The sequence below is a fragment of the Dasypus novemcinctus genome, chromosome 8, assembly GCF_030445035.2.
Source record: "Dasypus novemcinctus isolate mDasNov1 chromosome 8, mDasNov1.1.hap2, whole genome shotgun sequence".
Classification (NCBI taxonomy): Eukaryota; Metazoa; Chordata; class Mammalia; order Cingulata; family Dasypodidae; genus Dasypus; species Dasypus novemcinctus.
In genome coordinates, this window is record NC_080680.1 from 7,349,069 (window position 1) to 7,368,076 (window position 19,008).

At 38.0% G+C, this 19,008-nt stretch overlaps 1 pseudogene; it reads left to right on the forward strand.

Annotated features, from left to right (window-relative positions):
* The first annotated feature begins 1,497 nt into the window (after positions 1-1,497).
* Positions 1,498-19,008, forward strand: part of LOC101441673 (SERPINE1 mRNA-binding protein 1-like) — a 42,705-nt pseudogene continuing 25,194 nt past the window's right edge.

Below are 19,008 nucleotides of genomic sequence, written 5' to 3' on the forward strand. Positions count from 1 at the left end.
GGACCTGAGGGCAGAGGGAGAGAAGTCTAGAATTATGGAAGCAGGGCAACTGGGGGGACGATGGAAGTGTTCCACAATGTCATGCAATGATGGATATAGGACATGTTAAATTACATGAAAAATGTATAAAATATGTAGGCTAAAATATAAACCATAATGTAAAACTTAAAGTAACTAAAAATTTAGAAAATTGTATAGTCCTTTATCTCTTAAGCCAACTCCTTAATTGATTTAGCAGATTTGTTTGACCATTATTGATTAGTTGATCCAAATTCTGTCCCTCCTCCAAGTTTTTAATTTGCTCCTTTGACTGGGCCATATCTTTCTGTTTCTTTTATGGCTTCTAATTTTTGTCTGTTTGCTGGGCATTTGATTATTTTTAAGAATTTCCTCAGAATGTTAGTTTCTCTTACTTGTCTAAGGCATTTTTGTCAATTTCGTTTGTGTTAGTGCTCTTTTTTGACACTTTGTTTTTCAGTATTACCCCATCCATCAGAGTCAGGGACCCACAAAGGGGGTGTTCACCAGTTCCAAAGTGCCTTTGGAGAGAGGGTGAAAAGAGTCACCAAAGATGTGGGATGAGTGGAGGGTGGGTGGGGAGTGGGGTATATGGGAACCTCTGGTAAGGATGGATTGAAACAGGAGGACTCAACTTTCGAAATTCACTGACCAAAAGTTGAATCAGTAGTGGACCATGGCCATCCCTCTCCCTCTTCTTGGTGAAGTGGTCTTCCAGCTCCTTCTCAGTCTGCAGCCACCCTCCAGACAGGGACTGGTAGACTTGAAGCTGTTTGTCCAAGAGTGCGGTGTGGGCACTAGCAGCAGCAGCAGTCTGAGTTACTTCCAGAACTCCTTGCAGATTCTCAGTTTCTTCATCCAGCTCTTTCCTGGATGCTGCTGTACTTACTGGTTTCTGAAGCCTGGCAACACTTGTTTCATACTGTTCCTGACTCTCAACTAGCTGATTATCTGGGAGAGAAGTGAGTGCTGCAGCTGTCTAATCTTTCATCTTCCCAAAGTCCCAACAAGGGATGTTCTTATGTTTATTCTGTAAGATTGCCTTAAAAGCATTCTAGCTTTTTTCTTTATACTACTTTTTCTACATTTTGTATTATAAAAATTTACTCTTTTACAAAATTCCTATTACACCATTTCAATCAAAGGCTCTTGAAAGTATTGTAAGTAATGACTGAGCATAATTTGCCTTTCAGTGAACTCTGATTTCTTCAAGGAATAAACAGCACTGTGCAATTACTAAACTTCACAAAACTTTAGAAAATATATCTATAGTAATCACATCACTATAGGAATAAAATATAATTATGTATGCTGCAAACCATTTCAAAATACTTGAAAATTTCAACTTCATTTGCTAAAACTCTCAACCGTAGATTGTGTTGTTGTTGTTTAGGTTGTAGTTTTCTCTATGCTTCAATAGATTGTGACCATTTTTTTTTTTTTTAGTGCTAATAAAGTCACCAGAAAAGATTTCAAAAGATGATCTTCGGAATTCTCTTCCTCTCTCAAACTGGCATTGGGATTCTGGGGAACTCCTTGATACTTGTGGTGAACAGCTACATCGCCTTTGCCAAACCTTCTCAGAGCAAGTGCACAGATAAGATTCTTACACAGCTGACATTTGCTAACCTGGCTACTGTATCCTCTAGGGGAGTCCCAGAAAGTATGTTCTCATTTGGAATTAGACATACGCTGAACGACGTTGGGTGTAAGGTGGTAATGTACATTTACTGCGTCACCCGGGCACATTCCATTTGCACAACCTGTCTCTTGAGCATAATCCAAGCCATCATCCTCAGTCCCAACACCAGCAGATGGCCATGGCTCAAATTCAGAGCTACCAATTTCATTCATCCTTTATCTTTCTTCTTCTGGGCCCTCAACATGTTCCTAAATACTAATGTCATTATTGAGACTACAGCAACAAAAAATTATACTTCCTGTAAACATCAGTTTTATATGAAATATTGTTCCTCTAAATCCATGTATTTGGTTTTTGTATTTCAGATGGTTATTCGGGATGTTTTTATGCTCTTCTTCATGACATTGTCCAGTGTCTACATAGTTATTCTCTTGTGCAAGCACCAGAAGAAAGTACAGGAAATGCATAAAAGCAGGCATATTCAGAAATGTTCTCCGGGAACAAGAGCCACAAAAACTATCCTGTTTTTGGTGACAACTTTTGTTTCATTTTATTTGATTAATTCTTTCCTTACTGTCCACATAGCTTTTGCAAATCAGAAAGATATTAAACTTCAAAGCCTCAATTGTCTTTCCTCTTTCTGTTACCCAGTTCTGTGCCCTTTCTTGTTGATCCACACTGATAGCAGGATTTCCAAAGCACTCAGTGATCTCAGAAGAGTTCATAAATCCTCAGCTCCAAAAGCGGTTAATGATGATGTCACTCCCAGAGCTTGTGTTGTATCCAAGCATTCCATGAAGACATGCCCATGAGAAGAAATAATCATCCTCCAAGAATTTTAGTAAAAACTGCTGCTCTTCGCCATCTCCCTTACACAATTCCAGTCAAGCTATATTTATTTGAGAATAATTGAAAAAATCAGCACAGAACCAATGTTAAATTTTTGAAAGGGCAGTCTGAATATTACCTTGAAGATATTCTTCATGGTTGTAAAATAAACAAAAGTCTTTCTAATTCTCTTCATTGAATATATCCGTAGATGAACTGATATCTTAAATCTTGAGCTTTCAATGTTAAGGCACCAGGAATTTGTTCCTTAATCTTGGGAAAAAGAAATACAGAGGTTAGGAAATGAAAACATTAACTGCATTCTCAAAATTGTCCTGATAAATTTAATTAGTCAGATCTTAGCTGATATAGCAGGATAACATAGTGCAAAATAGTCATAGGTATAGGTCATTCTTTTGGTATGCTTCCCCTTGAGAGTACAAGAAAATGAAAACATTCCTAACGTTAATAAGAAGTAGAAATGATATCTCAACATAACTTTTCAAATGCATTTGTGGATTTCTTTTTTCTTAACAACTGCTTCCTTTTATTTCCAGGGAGATACAGCGTAGTCAGGTCTTCTTGTTTTATAGTGTTTTCTTATAAATATTGTCTGGTCTGAATGCTTTTTATTCCAACCATGACAAATAGGACTAGGGAGTCTGAGATCTTAAATCTACAAGAATATAAAAAACACAAAAATATGTATAATTTACTTTAGGGTAAATTTACTTTTCTTCCTGTGCTTATATACAGCACTTAATCAAATGAGGTTAATTAATTGCAGCATTTCTTACCTCTAATATTAACTGCATTTATGAAGGTAATGTCTAGATCCTGTGGGGTTTTTGTTTTGTTTTGATTTTTTTTTGGTTTTGACTGAATAGTCTGAACCTCTGAAACTGAATTATCAGGACATTTGTGTTTTATCATCCCTAAAATATGAAATAGCAGTACTATTTTGATGATGTCTGTTTGTCATTTGTAAGAAACATTTCACAATAATGCAAGATATCAGTAGTGATATTATGTGCAGGATTCCTGTAGGCTATGCATGATTGCCCTGCACGCTCACAGCTTTTCTAAATAAATAAGTAGATAAATAAATAAATAAATAAACAGATGGTATCAATTTGGATATTCCCTTAAAACAAATATTTAACATATGTGCTGTATTTCTACACTACCATTTATTATAATTTTATAATGTGTGTACCTTCTTTAATGTTTGCATGCTCCTTAAGGAAAGGATCCATGTCTTGTTCTTTGGAATTATACATGATCTCCACCTAATGTATCTGGTTCAAATTTAAGATGCCTAACTTTGGTTAAGTAACAAATCAGCTCTGATAATGAAATTATCATCTCCATATCATGTTAGTATTGACAATTCCAGAAATTTTACATTAGTTTAGGCCTTTGGGGTCACCCTCACATATATATGAACTAGGTTTTTTGGGATGATGCTGTTGGGAGGTATTTTGGACAGTACTTGATTATTCTGAAAATCTTGCCTCTTATACATATGAACCTGCCAATGCTCTCATATATACAAGAAAATGGGCCAGTAGAAAAGCTTCCTTCTCCTGGAAGCTGACTTAGGGCTCATTTCTTGAGTTCAGAACTCTCTTTCCACTCTGGTAGGACCTTGTTCTTTACTTCAAGTCTATGTTCCACCACCACCTGTGACCTAATCATGAAGTGACCAGACTCAGTTAAACTGTATGAAATATAATAGCTAAATACAGACTTAAATGGTATAATTATATTCTAAATTGTTTAGGTGGTATAAATATCTTAAATATTTCTCATGTAATCTATATGGCCAGTGTTATCCTGATATAAAAACAGATGAAGAAATTATCAATAAAAATTTCCTCTGGTTATAAAAATGCCAAAGTCCTCAACAAAATGCTAGTATAGTGAGTCTACTATCAGATAAAAAAATTTATAGTCCACGACCAAGTAGGTCTTCATCCATGGATTACAGGAAAAGAAGTGTTGCTAGCGTTCATCTCCAACAACCTATTTAACATGGATATTTCTCTGGGACAGGAGATTAGAACTCAGAAACAATAAAATATAATTTCTGTTTTCATTGAACCACGAATTCATTTGTGGAGATCTAGAGAAAAATTGCATTGTAGTATAAGGAGGATATGACATTTGTAAATGTTAAAAATTAGGGAGAACCAATGACAAGGACAAGTAATTGAGGCTTAGAGGTTTTCTAAGGAAGGTTTTGTTCTTTATTCTCTACTTGCATTCCACCATCTCTTTCCAGGACACCATTATCTCTTTACATGACAAATGCAATAGCTTCCTACCTTGTCTTACTGCTCCCAATTTGGCCCTCTTGAAATCCATCGCCCGAATAACTGGAAGGACCTTTCAGTACCTAAGTACTTCTAGCTTCTGCCTTCTTCTGATAATGCAGACAGTTGAAAGTACCATTAATCCCACCCTAAAAAGAAGAAAAGCATGATAATCTACAAAATTTCCACATTTTTTGAGTACAGTAAGGGAGCTGAGAATATATTGCACCTTTGGGGGCATGAAATGCAAATGAAATCAGATGTTAAATGTGTTAAAGGGCATGAGCACTGACCTGTGGCATAGCATATGAGGAAAATGAGGCTATCCCAAAAGTGGGTACAAAGTCAAGTAAATATGTTAATGAAATGTTAAAGGAAATTTTAGAACCCTGGAAACTACAGGTACAAGCTAAATTCACATCTACATGTAGGCTCTTCTAGTGGTTATGGCAGTTTGATACTATGTGAATTCCAAAAAAAGATGTTGATGATGTTTGTAGTCTGGTAAATTCTTAGGGCATGATATCCCTTTGATTGTATTAAATTCAGAGTTTTAACTTTTACTTTATTAAATCAAGAGTAGGGATTTGATTTGACCATGTCATTAGGGTGTGTAGGATTGAGTCCCTGCTGCCTTGGTGGGCTATATAAATGGACACTTAATCCAGAACATGGAAGTACATACAAAGCAAAGATACACAGAGGAAGAAAGACAGCTCCATAGACACAAAAGAGAGAACTTGATGCTAGAGCCACAGGAGATGAGACATTAGCCTGATAGTTTACAACTGACCTTGTGAAGAGAATAGAGCAGTTGAGCCTGGAAAGAAATGACGCCCAGGAAGAAAGAGTAGCCTTCCAGCTTCCAGCTGAGATGAGAAAAGTTGGAGCCATGGAGCCTTAAGTAGAAGAGGAAGGCTGAACCATCACAGACAAGGCCACCATCTTGCTTCAACACATGGCAACAGACTTTGTGTTAGAACTACCTTTTATAGTACTTTACATGGCCTCCATTCGGTCTTGTGTCTGTAAGCCTCTACCTCAAATAAATACCCTTTATAACAGTCAACGGATTTCTGGTACTTTGTCTCAGCACCCCTTTGGCTAAATAATACAATGGTCTTCCACCAGTCTTTCATGAAAAAGATTTGGAGCAGTGCATGAGACAAGAGGAAACATCCCTAGTAAAAGCTAATAGCTGCCAGTGGCAGACACTTCTCCCATAAGAAAAAAGGCTTAAGGCTCTGGGGAAAGAGCAACAGACACTGTCATCTGCAGTGCAGAGGTAAAGTAAGTTCTGGTGGGGAAGACAATACAAATAGGCCCTCTACCCTTAAGGACAGAGTATAAAATGTTCCAATTCCAAGTCATAAGAGAATCTCTGCTGGGAGAGGGCAAGATCACTAAAAAATCTCCATGCCTAAGACCAATGGACAATCAAGGCTGGATCCTCTGTCCTCCTCCACCAGTCTAGCTAGCAGAGAGTAATAAGCAATAGGAGTCTACAAGTGAAGAAGATACACAATTGTGTAAAGAGATCTCTGAGGCACAGACACATAGGAAAGTCCAAACCTTACACAGGATCACTGGGGAAAAACACAGCACTATATAAGTAGCCACCTTAAGGACAAGTCAATAAGGTAATGCTCAAGGAATTTGAAGCAGACGATGTCCTGAAAGTAACATGGCAATAACAAAACCCAAACATTTATCAATACTTTTACACAAGGTGCTGTACAAATGGTCATGTAGAATACTACATGTGCACGTCACCTATTAACCTTTATCTTTACTGTGCAACATAATGGTGACAGGCATTCAATCAAAGAAAAAAAAACCACAAAAACAAACAAGAAAAGAATTGCGCACTAGGGAAAATAAAAATAGCAAACTGTAAGGAGACAAAGCAACCATCAGAACCAGATTCAAAGAGAATTACATTTTGGAACTATCAAAAGGAAATTTAAAAGAACTATGGTTACTACATTAAAATAATTTTTAAAAAAGATGGAAACATGTATGAGCAGATGAGGAATATCAACAGAGAGAAAGATACTTCAGGAAAGTGTCAAATTTATGTGAAAAGTAGAATATCTGGTAAGAAAGATGAAGCATGCCTGCAGTGTGTTCATCAGTAATTTGGCACCATCAAGGAAAGAATCATGGGACTTGAACAAAGGACAATATATATTTTGTATACCAAAATTAGTTTGTGCTTAATAGTATAAATATGAGAATGTCCATCCTTTACAAAGTGTATTAGTCAGCCAAAGAGGTGCTGATGCAAAATACCAGAAATCAGTTGGTTTTTATTAAGGGTATTTATTTGGGGTGGAGCTTACAGTTATCAGGTCATAAAGTATGAGTTACTTACCTCACCAAAATCTATTTCCATATGTTGGAACAAAATGACTGCTGATGTTTGTGAGGGTTCAGGCTTTCTGGGTTCCTCTGGGCTCAGCTCCTCTGTTTTCTCCACAAGGTCAGCTGTAGACTATCAGGAGAATGGCTCTGTCTCTTTCCCTGGGGCTCCAGCTTAAGTCTTCAGCATCAAACTCCAACACAAAACTCCAACATCAGAAACCCTCAACTCTGTTCTTTGCCATGCCTTTTATCTGTGAGACTCCACCCCTTGGTGGGTGGGGACTCAATATCCTAATCATAACTCAGTCATGCCCAGGTACAGATCAGATTACAAACTTAATCCAATATCTATTTTTGGAATTCATAGCCATATCAAACTGCTATACTCAACCCTCTGAATTCCATAAAGACATTATAATATTTAAAAAATCTTAATCAGTTACAAAGCAAGTGATGAATCATATCACAATCAATTTAAAGAAATACAGTTTGTCTTGGGGCAAAGCTCCATCTGCAATAGACCTTCAAAACTTATAAAACAATTCATTTGCTTCCAATACACAAATGGACAGACAAATGATAAACATTTTCATTACAATAAGGAGAAATTTGGAGGGATACATGAGTTATGGTTTTTCTACAGTTCAGTAGACCTGCAGGGAATACTCTGTTTGATTTCAAAGTCCGAGAGTCATTCTTAAGAAGATGTTTATTTCTCCTTGGGGCCATATGGGAACCCACCCTTTCAACTGGCTTGCCCAATGGCCATTTTCTTAGTCCAACCCTCATCAAGCATCTGGGTGTCGGCCAATCTCCAGACATCTCTCTCCAAGAGTGTTGGGGTGATTGCCTCACCATACCAAATCTTTGGGTTAGAGTCTTAACCCCTGTAGCACAGTGATGTGAACACAACATTCCTCCTAACCTTTGGGGGACAAGTCCACTCCTCTCAGACCTGTGGGGTGCTGACCTTAACCACCCTATTCCTTGGGGAATGTGCTCCACCCTCTGTAACCTGGGGCAGCAAAACTCTCACAGAACTTCGGACAGGAACATCCACCCTCTTCAACTGCTAGGGCAAACTCACCCTCTCTGTACACATGTGTGGGGTTCTTCTCTTGGCCCAAGGTGATGTCCTAATTCCAGATCTCAGCTTCCATGGTTATCCTCTTAAAGCTCTTTCTCCTTAAATCTCTCCATGTCCTTTTTATTCCAGGCTGACAGTGGTTTTGTTCATACATTTCTCTCAAAAACCTCATTGGTTTAGCATTCAGGAAGCAGGGGTAAAAGCCGTCAGACAGTAAGACTTTCCACAAGTCTTTCCTAGATAACTTCAACTTCAATTTTTATTTACCAGTTTCAAGATTACTTAAGTCCTCCAATGGGGCACTTTCATCTGGGAGCTTTATTTCCAGAGGTTTGGAATTTCCAGAATTTCCAGTTGTGTCCAACTGTTCAGTCCTCAGCATATCATCTAGTGTTTTGCTGTAAGGTGCAAGAAGCCAAATTGCATTCTCTGAATTTACTTTGGGAATTTCTTCAGGTAAATACTCAGGCTCACCATTTTCAAATTCTGCCTTCCATGAAACACCAGGAATTATCTTGCTAAGTTCTCTGCACTTTTAAAACATGAACCACCTTTCCTCCAGTTTCCAATAATAGTTTCATCTCTTACTTCTAAGTCATTATAAAAAGTCTCTTTAGCATCCATATTGTTAAGAACAGTCTCTTCAAAGCACTTTATGTCTTTTCTTCCAAGCATCTCACAATTACTCCAAAAATTACCCCTTACCCATTTATAAAACCATTCCAGCATTTCAGTAATTGCAAAAGCACTTCCCCAGTCCTCGGTACCAAATTCTGTATTAGTCAGCCAAAGGGGTGTTGATGCAAAATACCAGAAATCAGTTGGTTTTTATTAAGGGTATTTATTTGGGGTGGAGCTCACAGTTACCAGGCCATAAAGCATAAGTTACTTCCCTCACCAAAGTCTATTTCCATGTGTTGGAACAAAATGGCTGCTGATGTATGTGAGGGTTCAGGCTTTCTGGGTTCCTCTGGGCTCAGCTCCTCTGTTTTCTCCACAAGGTCAGCTGTAGACTATCAGGAGAATGGCTCTGTCTCTTTCCCTGGGGCTCCAGCTTAAGTCTTCAGCATCAAACTCCAACATCAAAACTCCAACATCAGAAAACCTCAACTCTGTTCTTTGCCATTCTTTTTATGTGAGGCCCCACCCCCCAAGGGTGTAACTCAATCATGCCCAGGTACAGATCAGATTACAAGCATAATCCAATATCTATTTTTAGAATTCATATCCATATCAAACTGCTACACAAAGTGTTAAGAATATGGTGATACACGTAAAAATTATAACTAATGTAACTTATGGGTGATAGGTAACAGGAATAGTGTAATATTTTTGCAGGAATGGCAAAGTAGATATTATATCAAATCTAAAGAACAAAAAGGGAAGTATAAGAGGGTATGGAATTTTCCTTTAGGGGTAATGAAAAGGTTCTAAAATTGACATTTGATAACATCACAACTCTTTAATGAGAAAGAGAGCCACTGATTGAATATTTTGAATGGATTATACAAAGCTTGGGACTGAATAACACAGGGAATCCAGTGGTAGAAGATGGGCAGCAGATAACAGAATAAATATGAGACTGTTCTGTTATGAAGCTTAAATATATATAATACTAATACAGAGTGTTATTAATAATAACTGGGTAGGTTGGAGAAAAACACACCAAATGTAATGTATTGGCTATTATTACTTGTTCATATATTTGAAGATGTTCATTCATAGTTTGTAACAAATGTTTTATAACAATGCAATGTTTTGGTGGTGGGGTGAAAAACAATGCCTTAAAACTTAGCAAGACCAAACCATCCATGAGCTGTGGGATTCATTTAAATGATCTAAAATTTGTGTAATTAGTATTTAAGAAGGAGAAAAAGAAGGAACAGAATAGAAAAAATACTTGCACAGAAAATGATTTTGACTTTTTCAAAAAGATTGAAAAACATCAGCCAACAGATCTACATATAGCAAATCTAGAAGTTGAAACACAACACTCAATTGCTGTTTCACAGTTCTGTAGATCACAATTGCAAGCATCTCTTAGCTGGATTTTCTACTTGGGTCTCACAAACCGTAAAATTATTCAGGTGCAGCTAGTCCTGCAACTGATCTGAGGCTTGAGAATACCTCCAAGCTCGTTTTAGCTTTTGGAAGAATTCTTTTGTTGTGATTGTGGTACTGAGACCTCTGTTTTCTTACTGGCTGTGAGTTGGGAATTTCTCTTAGGTAGCCATATGGTCCTCACACCACTTAAGCTTCCTTTTACAAAGCAGCAAGGGAACATATTTTAGGGGCTTGATGATTTGATTAACCCACCTCTAATGGTCTATATTTTGATTAAATCAAAGTCTACTAATCTGGACCTCAATTATATTTAAAAAATTCTTTTTTGTTTTGCATGTAATTTAACATGGGAAGAATATGCCATCATATTCACCAGCTCTGTCTGAACTGAAGATGCTGATATTTATAATTCAGGATATATATAAGGAAATTGCCTTCAGCAATGAGACACATTTCATACAATCAGTTGAAAGCCTTAAATGGAGAAGTGATGATTTCAGTAGTCATGGGAGAGAAGTTCCAACTCTTTACCTGCCCACCAGCTTCTGGAGAATTCATCAAAAACCTTCATTGGATTTCCCAGAGTGCAGCCTGCCCAAAGAGTTAGGACATGTGCACCCCATCATAGAGTGAAACAATTTTACCCAGTCTCATAATATTTTCAGATATCTACTGTCAGTTCTGTTTCCCTAGAGAATTCTGACTGATACAGCTTGATTCTTGGCATGGTTCTTGAGAAACAGAAGTTTAAACATGGAATTTTTGAGTTGGTTTGGGGTTTTTACAATTGGTTCTCTATGCTGACTAGACTCAAAGGCTGCTATTACTCTATTTCCCACAATGAATATGCCCATGTGTTCTACTAAATAAATACTTTGCTAATGCTTTGATATATATGTATATATGTATATAGATTGATATGATGACTTAATTTAAGCATAAGAAAGCAATACACAGACATTTATTTTATTAAACTTCTATTAAAACTTGGGAGAATATAAAATAAGCAAAGGATTGTCTACAAACAGGGGTCCAAGTGCTGCAACATAATCCTTTGGAATATACATACATATAGATATAAGTTCACCAAACTGGGAGACACACAAACTTACCTGGCCCACATCAGGTCAGAGTCCCGATTGAATGCAATATATATAATTATATATCTAGTTTAATAAGTCTATACTGACAACTAGAGTGCAAAGCAAGAATACCACAACCACTCCAAAGATTAGATCAATGTTCAATTGGAGTCAAAAATAATAGAAAATTAGAACAACAGTCTTACATACAAACTCACCAACATCTAGCTCACTGGGGGGAAGCCCCAAATCAGCAGTCAATACCAGAATCTTGATTGAAAAAAAACACCTGTGTAAACCACCTTCTCCCAGGGTGGGTCTTCAACTAGCCTGACCAGGGACTGTCCTTTTAATTGAGCTCATAATCAATGAACTCTATACTAAAGATGCCAACTTGCAAGTACTGCATCAGTTCCCAAGGAAGTGGCCAGCCTCCTCAGGAAGGAACACAACACTCCCTGGGCAGTACATCCCAAAGTTTATGTCTCAGTCCCAGAGAAAGTGGCCAGCTTTCCCAGAAAAACACCACACTCCATGGAATGCACCCTATTGGTTCTTACTTTTTACAAAATATTCCCCAAATGTGCCCACTGTTCTAGTTCTTTTCATTCCTTATGAAATATGAAAAGTGCTCACCAGTAAGGCCCGGTTTGCTGATTAACAGTTTCCTGCATGATGTTTCACTCTTAGCTCTGAACAATACTCACTAAATTTTTTTCCCAATACACTGTGCCTGATACATGGAGTGAGTTTGCAATAGAGATATGCAAAATACCGCCATTGTATATGACTACTCACATAGATACAGAGGCAAGGTTCTGGGTGAGGGTGTTTTTTACTCCATAACAGAATTCTGCAGAGCCAAAGAGTATAATAATATTGACTGGTTGTTCCTAAATACACTAGTCATAGTTATTAAAGAAAGGGATGAGCTTATGGCTTCAAATTTGCAACTTAGTGCTGCATGAAGAATCAAAGTCTCTGTGTGTCTTGAAAGACAATCTTGTTTCCTTTAGCTGCAGACTTGATATCTTTGAAAACCAGATCCAGAGTCTCATTGTGCAAATACCATATTTACAACAGAAACTAAAATCTCATCTTTTAGGGAGTCTGCTGTTAAAGTGAGGACATTGATTTGAAAGGAATGATATCCTGAAATTGGAATGGGGACAGAAGAGTTGTTTCTGATATTAGTGGGGTGATTGATCCTGACTCTCCAGGGAAAGTATGACTGCAACTACACAAGGAGGTCAAGAAGAGTTTGCTTGGAATACAGGAGATTCGCTAGGGTGTCTCTTAGTCCTACCATGCCCTGTGACTAAAGTCAATGCAAAAGTGCAACAACCCAATTTACCAGGGGCCCAGAAACATCAGGAATGCAGGTGTGGTTCACCCCACCAGGCAAAGAACCACAGCCAGCTCCTGAGGGGGACTCAGCCCCCTGCACCAGGGAAGCTCCTGGTGCCCTGCACGCTCAGCCTTGGAGTCCCACTCAAGAGCTTCCAGGAACTCCCACTACTGCCTGTCAGCACAAGCCCCCTTCTGTCCCCTTCCCTACAGGTCTATCCTCAAAGCACTGCATAAACCAGAAGTTTCCAGGTGCTCTTCCCATGTGGCTGCAGAAGGCAGAAAGGAGGCAAGGAGGCTGTGCCTCCATATGCACACAGGGAGCCCCAAAAGGCCCTTCCTAGAATGCTGCCCAGCCAGCACTAGGTGGAATTTCATTTCACATAAAACCCCACCTGTGTCCTGAATGGCCTTTGTGGCATTTAGGTCTTTTCAGATGATGGGAAGGTATTGTCCATGATCTTCTCACCTGTCCACATCCACTCAGAGCACTCAGGTGTTATGAGTCAACCTTTAAATTTAATGTCAAATGCATTGTATGGGCCTTCATCACATTCCAACTGGAAAGAAATCAGCTGTCAAATAACACTGGAGAAAATTAAAAAATTCAAATATGGAATGTGAATTAGAAATATTTAGGAACATAAAATTCTTCTTGTTAATTGTGAAAATCATCTTGAAGTATATTGTTAAGTATGATTTTTTTACAAAAACTATGAATACTTAGATACTCAGGAATAACATTATACCTTTGCAAATTAACTATATTTTAAAAATGTGAGAATCGATGCTTTTTTAAACTATATTCTGAATTTCTGCATAGAAAATTAGTAGAAAGCTCAACAGGAAAGAAAACAATGGATTCTTCCCAAAACCATTAAAATAGAGATTAACAACTGTTTTACAAAAGAAAAGGAAAAAAAGAGAGAAAGAAAAACATTAAGATTTTAGAAAAAAAATCAGTAATATGTTAACATATATGTAATACAAATTAAGAAGATGATGATATGGATCATTCATCTTCCAGTTATGACACTACTTAAAAGATAGAAAACTGATGTCACTGAAGACAACTTGGTAAATTAATGTTTGCTTGATGAAAAGATTAAAAATTTCTTGTCATATTTCCAACTATTATTTCAAAACATAAATATGTTTGTTTTACTTCTTTTAAACATTTCAAATCTTGCTTGATTACTAGAAAATAGAATTCTAAGTTTCATAAAGGTTATGATGATGATTAGAAACGTGTTGGAAAATAAAACAAAAGTAATTAATTTGGTCCTGGTGCAATAAGCATACACACGTAGGGTCAGAGAGCTTGGGAACCTTGTGGGAGAAAGAGATGGCATTTCAAAACAGTGGGGAAGAACGTCTCCTTCAATACCTGCCCTTGGAACTTGGTGTTAGGCATCTATCCATAGCACAGATAGTACAAAAAGCAACTTCCACAAGTATGTTTTCCAAGATAGGAATATTTCAGAGGAAATTTGAGTTTTTCACAAATACTTGCAGTTTATAAATGTAAAAAAGAAAGCACCCATAGCTCTTTTCCCAGAATACGCAGCTCCCCCACTCCTCTGAAACCCTCACCCAGTTCCTCAACAGTGGCAAGACCCTCCTATGCCTTGACATTTTTTGCCACATGGAAGTGCTAAGTTTTCCACAATCAATTTTATCAGCCTTTCACTTTTTTGAATTTGGGATTTGTGATTTTTGAAATGCTTTTCCAACTTTATTTTTTCAACCAATTCCTGTTTTCTGTTTAAATCTTGGAATATCTTTCATTTATTTTGTAATGAAAAAGAAAATGGACAAGCAGTTTTCCCCCAAAATTAATTATGATCCAGGGTAAAACATACTTTATTTAATAATCAAACATTTCCTTATTAGTTTGAATATCTATTTGCCTTATTTTAAGACTCTGTACTCAGATCTATTGATCTATTCATAGAGTCTATTTTCTTTTTCCTTGATATGTTTACTGCTGCAATGTGTGTCAACAACTCTATGTTAATTATGTTAACTTTATTATTTATTTTGCTACTAAATACTGTTAATCTCTTCTAGTGGCTCTAAGTTTTCAGATTTTCCTTGCTACTCTCACATGCTATTCTCTCAGATAAACATTACCTTGTAACTTTAGGGTTCAACCTCTAACACAATTATCTTGATATTCTGATTAATATCCCCTTATTTTTATAAGTCAACTTATTTTAAATAATATTTTTAGGTTTAAAATAATGACATGATCCCATTGAAGAAAAATACAATACTCTCCACTACATATTCTCTTTCTTTACAGGTTCCTAGCTTTCTTTAGAGATGTACACATAGGTAAACATTTCTAATTACATTTATAATTAGGGTAATATGGTTGGATTTCATGTTCTTAGATGTTTCAATCATCATTTAAGGAGCTCTTCTAATTCCCTTTCTTTTCCTTCTTGTTTACTTTGTTGGGTTTTTTTTTTCTTTCCCTGTATTATTTACTTACAATTTTCTTCTACCTTCCTCGTACTTTTTTTTTGTAGATTTTTAAATTTTTGAGTTGAATGATTATCTCATTAATTTTAAATCCTGTCTCTAACACAATTAATACATTTAAGCCTATAGTTTCCCTCTGAACATCACTTCTCAGCATTTTACATATTTTGATTTTGTTTTTTGTTATTTCGTGCTAAAATTTTATGATTGGAATAAACTCTTTTTATCTACAAACTAATTGAAATCATGAATTCTTAGCTATTTAAAGTAGATCTCAATTATACCTTTCCAATATTTTTTTTAATTGTTGTGTGGACAGAAGGCAAGATTCTTTTTTTAAACTTTATTTTGAACATTTAATAATTGAAAATATAAACAATTAAAAACTAAAAAGAAACAGTTGAATTAAAACATGCATTTCTCAATTATATGTACTGGATATATATAATTTTTTAGAATCATACAATATGTTTCACAATATATTTGGGTCATAATAACACAGTCATGCAGTATTTGTCATTTTTCTTCTGCCTTGCTTCGCTCAACATAATGTCCTCCAGATTCATCCATGTTGTCATACATTTTATGACATCATCTCTTCTTACAGCTGTACAATATTCCATTGTGTATAAAGATCACGATTTGTTTATCCATTCATCTCTTGGATATCTGGGTTGTTTCCAACTTTTGGCAATTGTGAATATTGCTGCTATGAACATTGGTGTGAGGTGTCTGTTTGTGTCACTGCTCTCATTTCTTCTTTTTTTTTTTTCAAATTCTACTCAATTTATTCATTTTTTAAAAAGATATTACATTAAAAATATGAGATCCCCATTCACCCCCACCGTGCCTACCCCACCACTCCCCCCACAGTAACACTCTCCCCCATCATTATGTCACATCCATTGCGTCTGGTGAGTACATCTCCGTGCATTTCTGCACCCCATGTCCCATGTTCCACACCACAGCCCACACTTTCCCACGTTCCATCCAGTGGGCCATGGGAGAACATACAACATCTGGCAATTGTCCCTGGGGCACCACCCAGGACAACTTCAAGTCCCGAGAATGCCTCCACCTCTCTTCTCTTCCTCCCATTCCCCACACCCAGCAGCCACCATGGCCACTTTTTCTACACCAATGCCACATTTTCTCGATTATTAACCACAATAGTTCATGAATAGGATATCATTAAGTCCACTCTGATCCTTACTGTATTCCTCCTTCCTGTGGACCTTGGCTTGGTTGTGTCCATTCCACATCTATGTCAAGAGGGGGTTTAGATTCCATATGGATATTGGATGCAATCCTCCTGCTTTCAGTTGTAGGCACTCTAGGCTCCAAGGTGTGGTGGTTGACATTCTTCAACTCCATGTTAGCTGAGTGGAGTGAGTCCAATAAATCAGAGTGTAGGAGCTGAAGTCTGTTGAGGCTCAGGGCCTGGCTATCATATTGTCAATCCAGAGATTCAAATCCCCTAGATATACCTTAAGCCCCAGCACCAACTACAATTCCAGTAAAGTAGCATGAAAGGCTTGTGAAAAGAGATCCCATCTGAGTCCAGCTCCATCACACAGAAACACCAGCTCCAAAGAAGGGTCAACTTGCATGGCAGTGAACCCCATCTGCGATGACCATAGAACCTGGGGGTCTCTTTAGCCCTCAAAAGGACCAATATCTGGGGTTGTATCTACTTTATCTGTCTCTGAGACTCTGCTCAGGTGTGCATAAGGGCAATCCTTCTGACAACTTCCAGACTCTTTTTTAGAAACTCATAGCCATATGAACTCATTTGTCTTTTCCATTTCCCCCTTACTTTAGGTCAAACAGCATTTTTAACTCCTGTTATTATATGTAGACAGGGATATTCTGCTGGTCCACATTGAACCTTTAATTTAAGGTCATTTTCTACTTACGTCATCAGCTGGTACTTGGTAGTGATCCCTCGGTACCAGGGAGGCTCATCCCCAGGTGTCATGTCCCACGCTGGTGGGAAGGCATTGCATTTACATGCTGAGTTTGGCTTCGAGACTGGCCACATTTGAGTAACACAGAGGCTGTCAGGAGGGAACTCTTAGGCACAGTGCTGCTCTAGGCCTTGTTCTTATTTCAGGTGTATAAGCCCACAAGCATAGTCATTAGTATCAGGGGCTCACTGTTGGACCCTCATTCCTTCCTGGTCCATACTGTTGCACCTGGGGGACTGCCGCTGCTCTCCTAGGAATCAGGACAGAGCTCCCCCTCTCCCCCCGGCCAGTAACCCAGTACCCCCCCAGCTGTTGTTTTTAATTGTTTCCACTACAAGTATATCCAAACATTTCCATGCACCCTGGACACATGCCCAGTATAACTCCCTGTCAACCATATGTCGCCTGTCAATAACATCCCATATCAGTACTCCTCCGCTGCCATTGTTGAACCACTCTGTGATACAAAACTTCCTGAAAAGTGAAGCCCAATATAATGTCAGGTTCCCTTACTAGTAAAATGGAATATAGTGATGAGTTTAAAGGTTAGATATAGAATACATATTGATTTGGAAAAATTCTACATCCTAACTTTTTCTTTTCTTTTTTCCTAATTATTGAGCTTCTCTTGACAAGAGTCTTAGATCACAGTAATTCATATATACAATATACAGTACTCCACACATCCACCATAAAACCTTTTCCCTTCCACAGCGATAATCTTTTAACTTATTCATATCATATTTACTGAAACTGATGTACAGACTCCGAAACAATAGCTTTCAAACAAGGTGACATCTGTGCTTACATTGTGGTCCATACTTTAGGATATACAGTTTTCTAAATTTGTTAGTTATCCTATATTTTACATTATGGTTTACATTATTAGTCTGTTGTCCCCTGTATGTTTTTGGTGTAATATTACATGTTTTATATCCATCCTTGTGTACTCTCGCGAAACTTCTCTATTTCCCCTACATTTACCTTGGTTCCATCCATTCAACATCCATTTTCCCCTCCCCGTGGGGCCCACAGTGACAGCGAATCTCCATTTCCCAAGGAGCCACGTCCAGAGATACTTGCAACGGTGTTCAGGGCCTGACTTACTCAACTGCCCTAATGCCCTAGGAGCCACCCTTTCTCTCGAGAGATACAGGTCCTTCTATTTGATGGCATTAGTCCTCCCCAGGATGTGGGTCCACCCCCACTCTCACTACTTGGGTCTCTACCCAATGGTACAACCCACCCTGGCAAAATGAGCCTTCAGACATTCCCCAGGAGTCTGCCCCACGTCAGACCATCCCCTCTGAGCATCCTAAACAGGTAACTCTCCTAATTATATTTTGATACAATTTTCTCAGCATTGTACTCTCAACCAACACCTGACACTCTCCTATGTTCGTATGTTGCCCCTCCCTCCCCCCAATTTTGTGGGAAATATTACCCATTCGCCCATCCCCAGCCCCCCTCAAACCCGCAAAGCCCCACCCAAAGGCAACCCCTTGCCCCCATTTTATCTCTTCTTTGTGCTCATACTTACCGCCAGCTCCTCATAGATTCCACCCCTGCAGACGTCAGTTCACATCCTTCCTCCACCCCCCGATTTCCTGTAAGCCTATCTTCCAGTCTCTAGCTCTCTGTGGAAGCTTGCTTATTTCATATCATTGGGGTCATGAAGTATTTGTCCTTCAATGCGTGGGTTGCTTTACTCAACACAAGGTTCTCAAGATTCATCCATGTTATCACATGTGTTTGTAGTGTATTCGTTTTTAAAGCTGAGTGGTATTCCATTGCATGTATATACCAC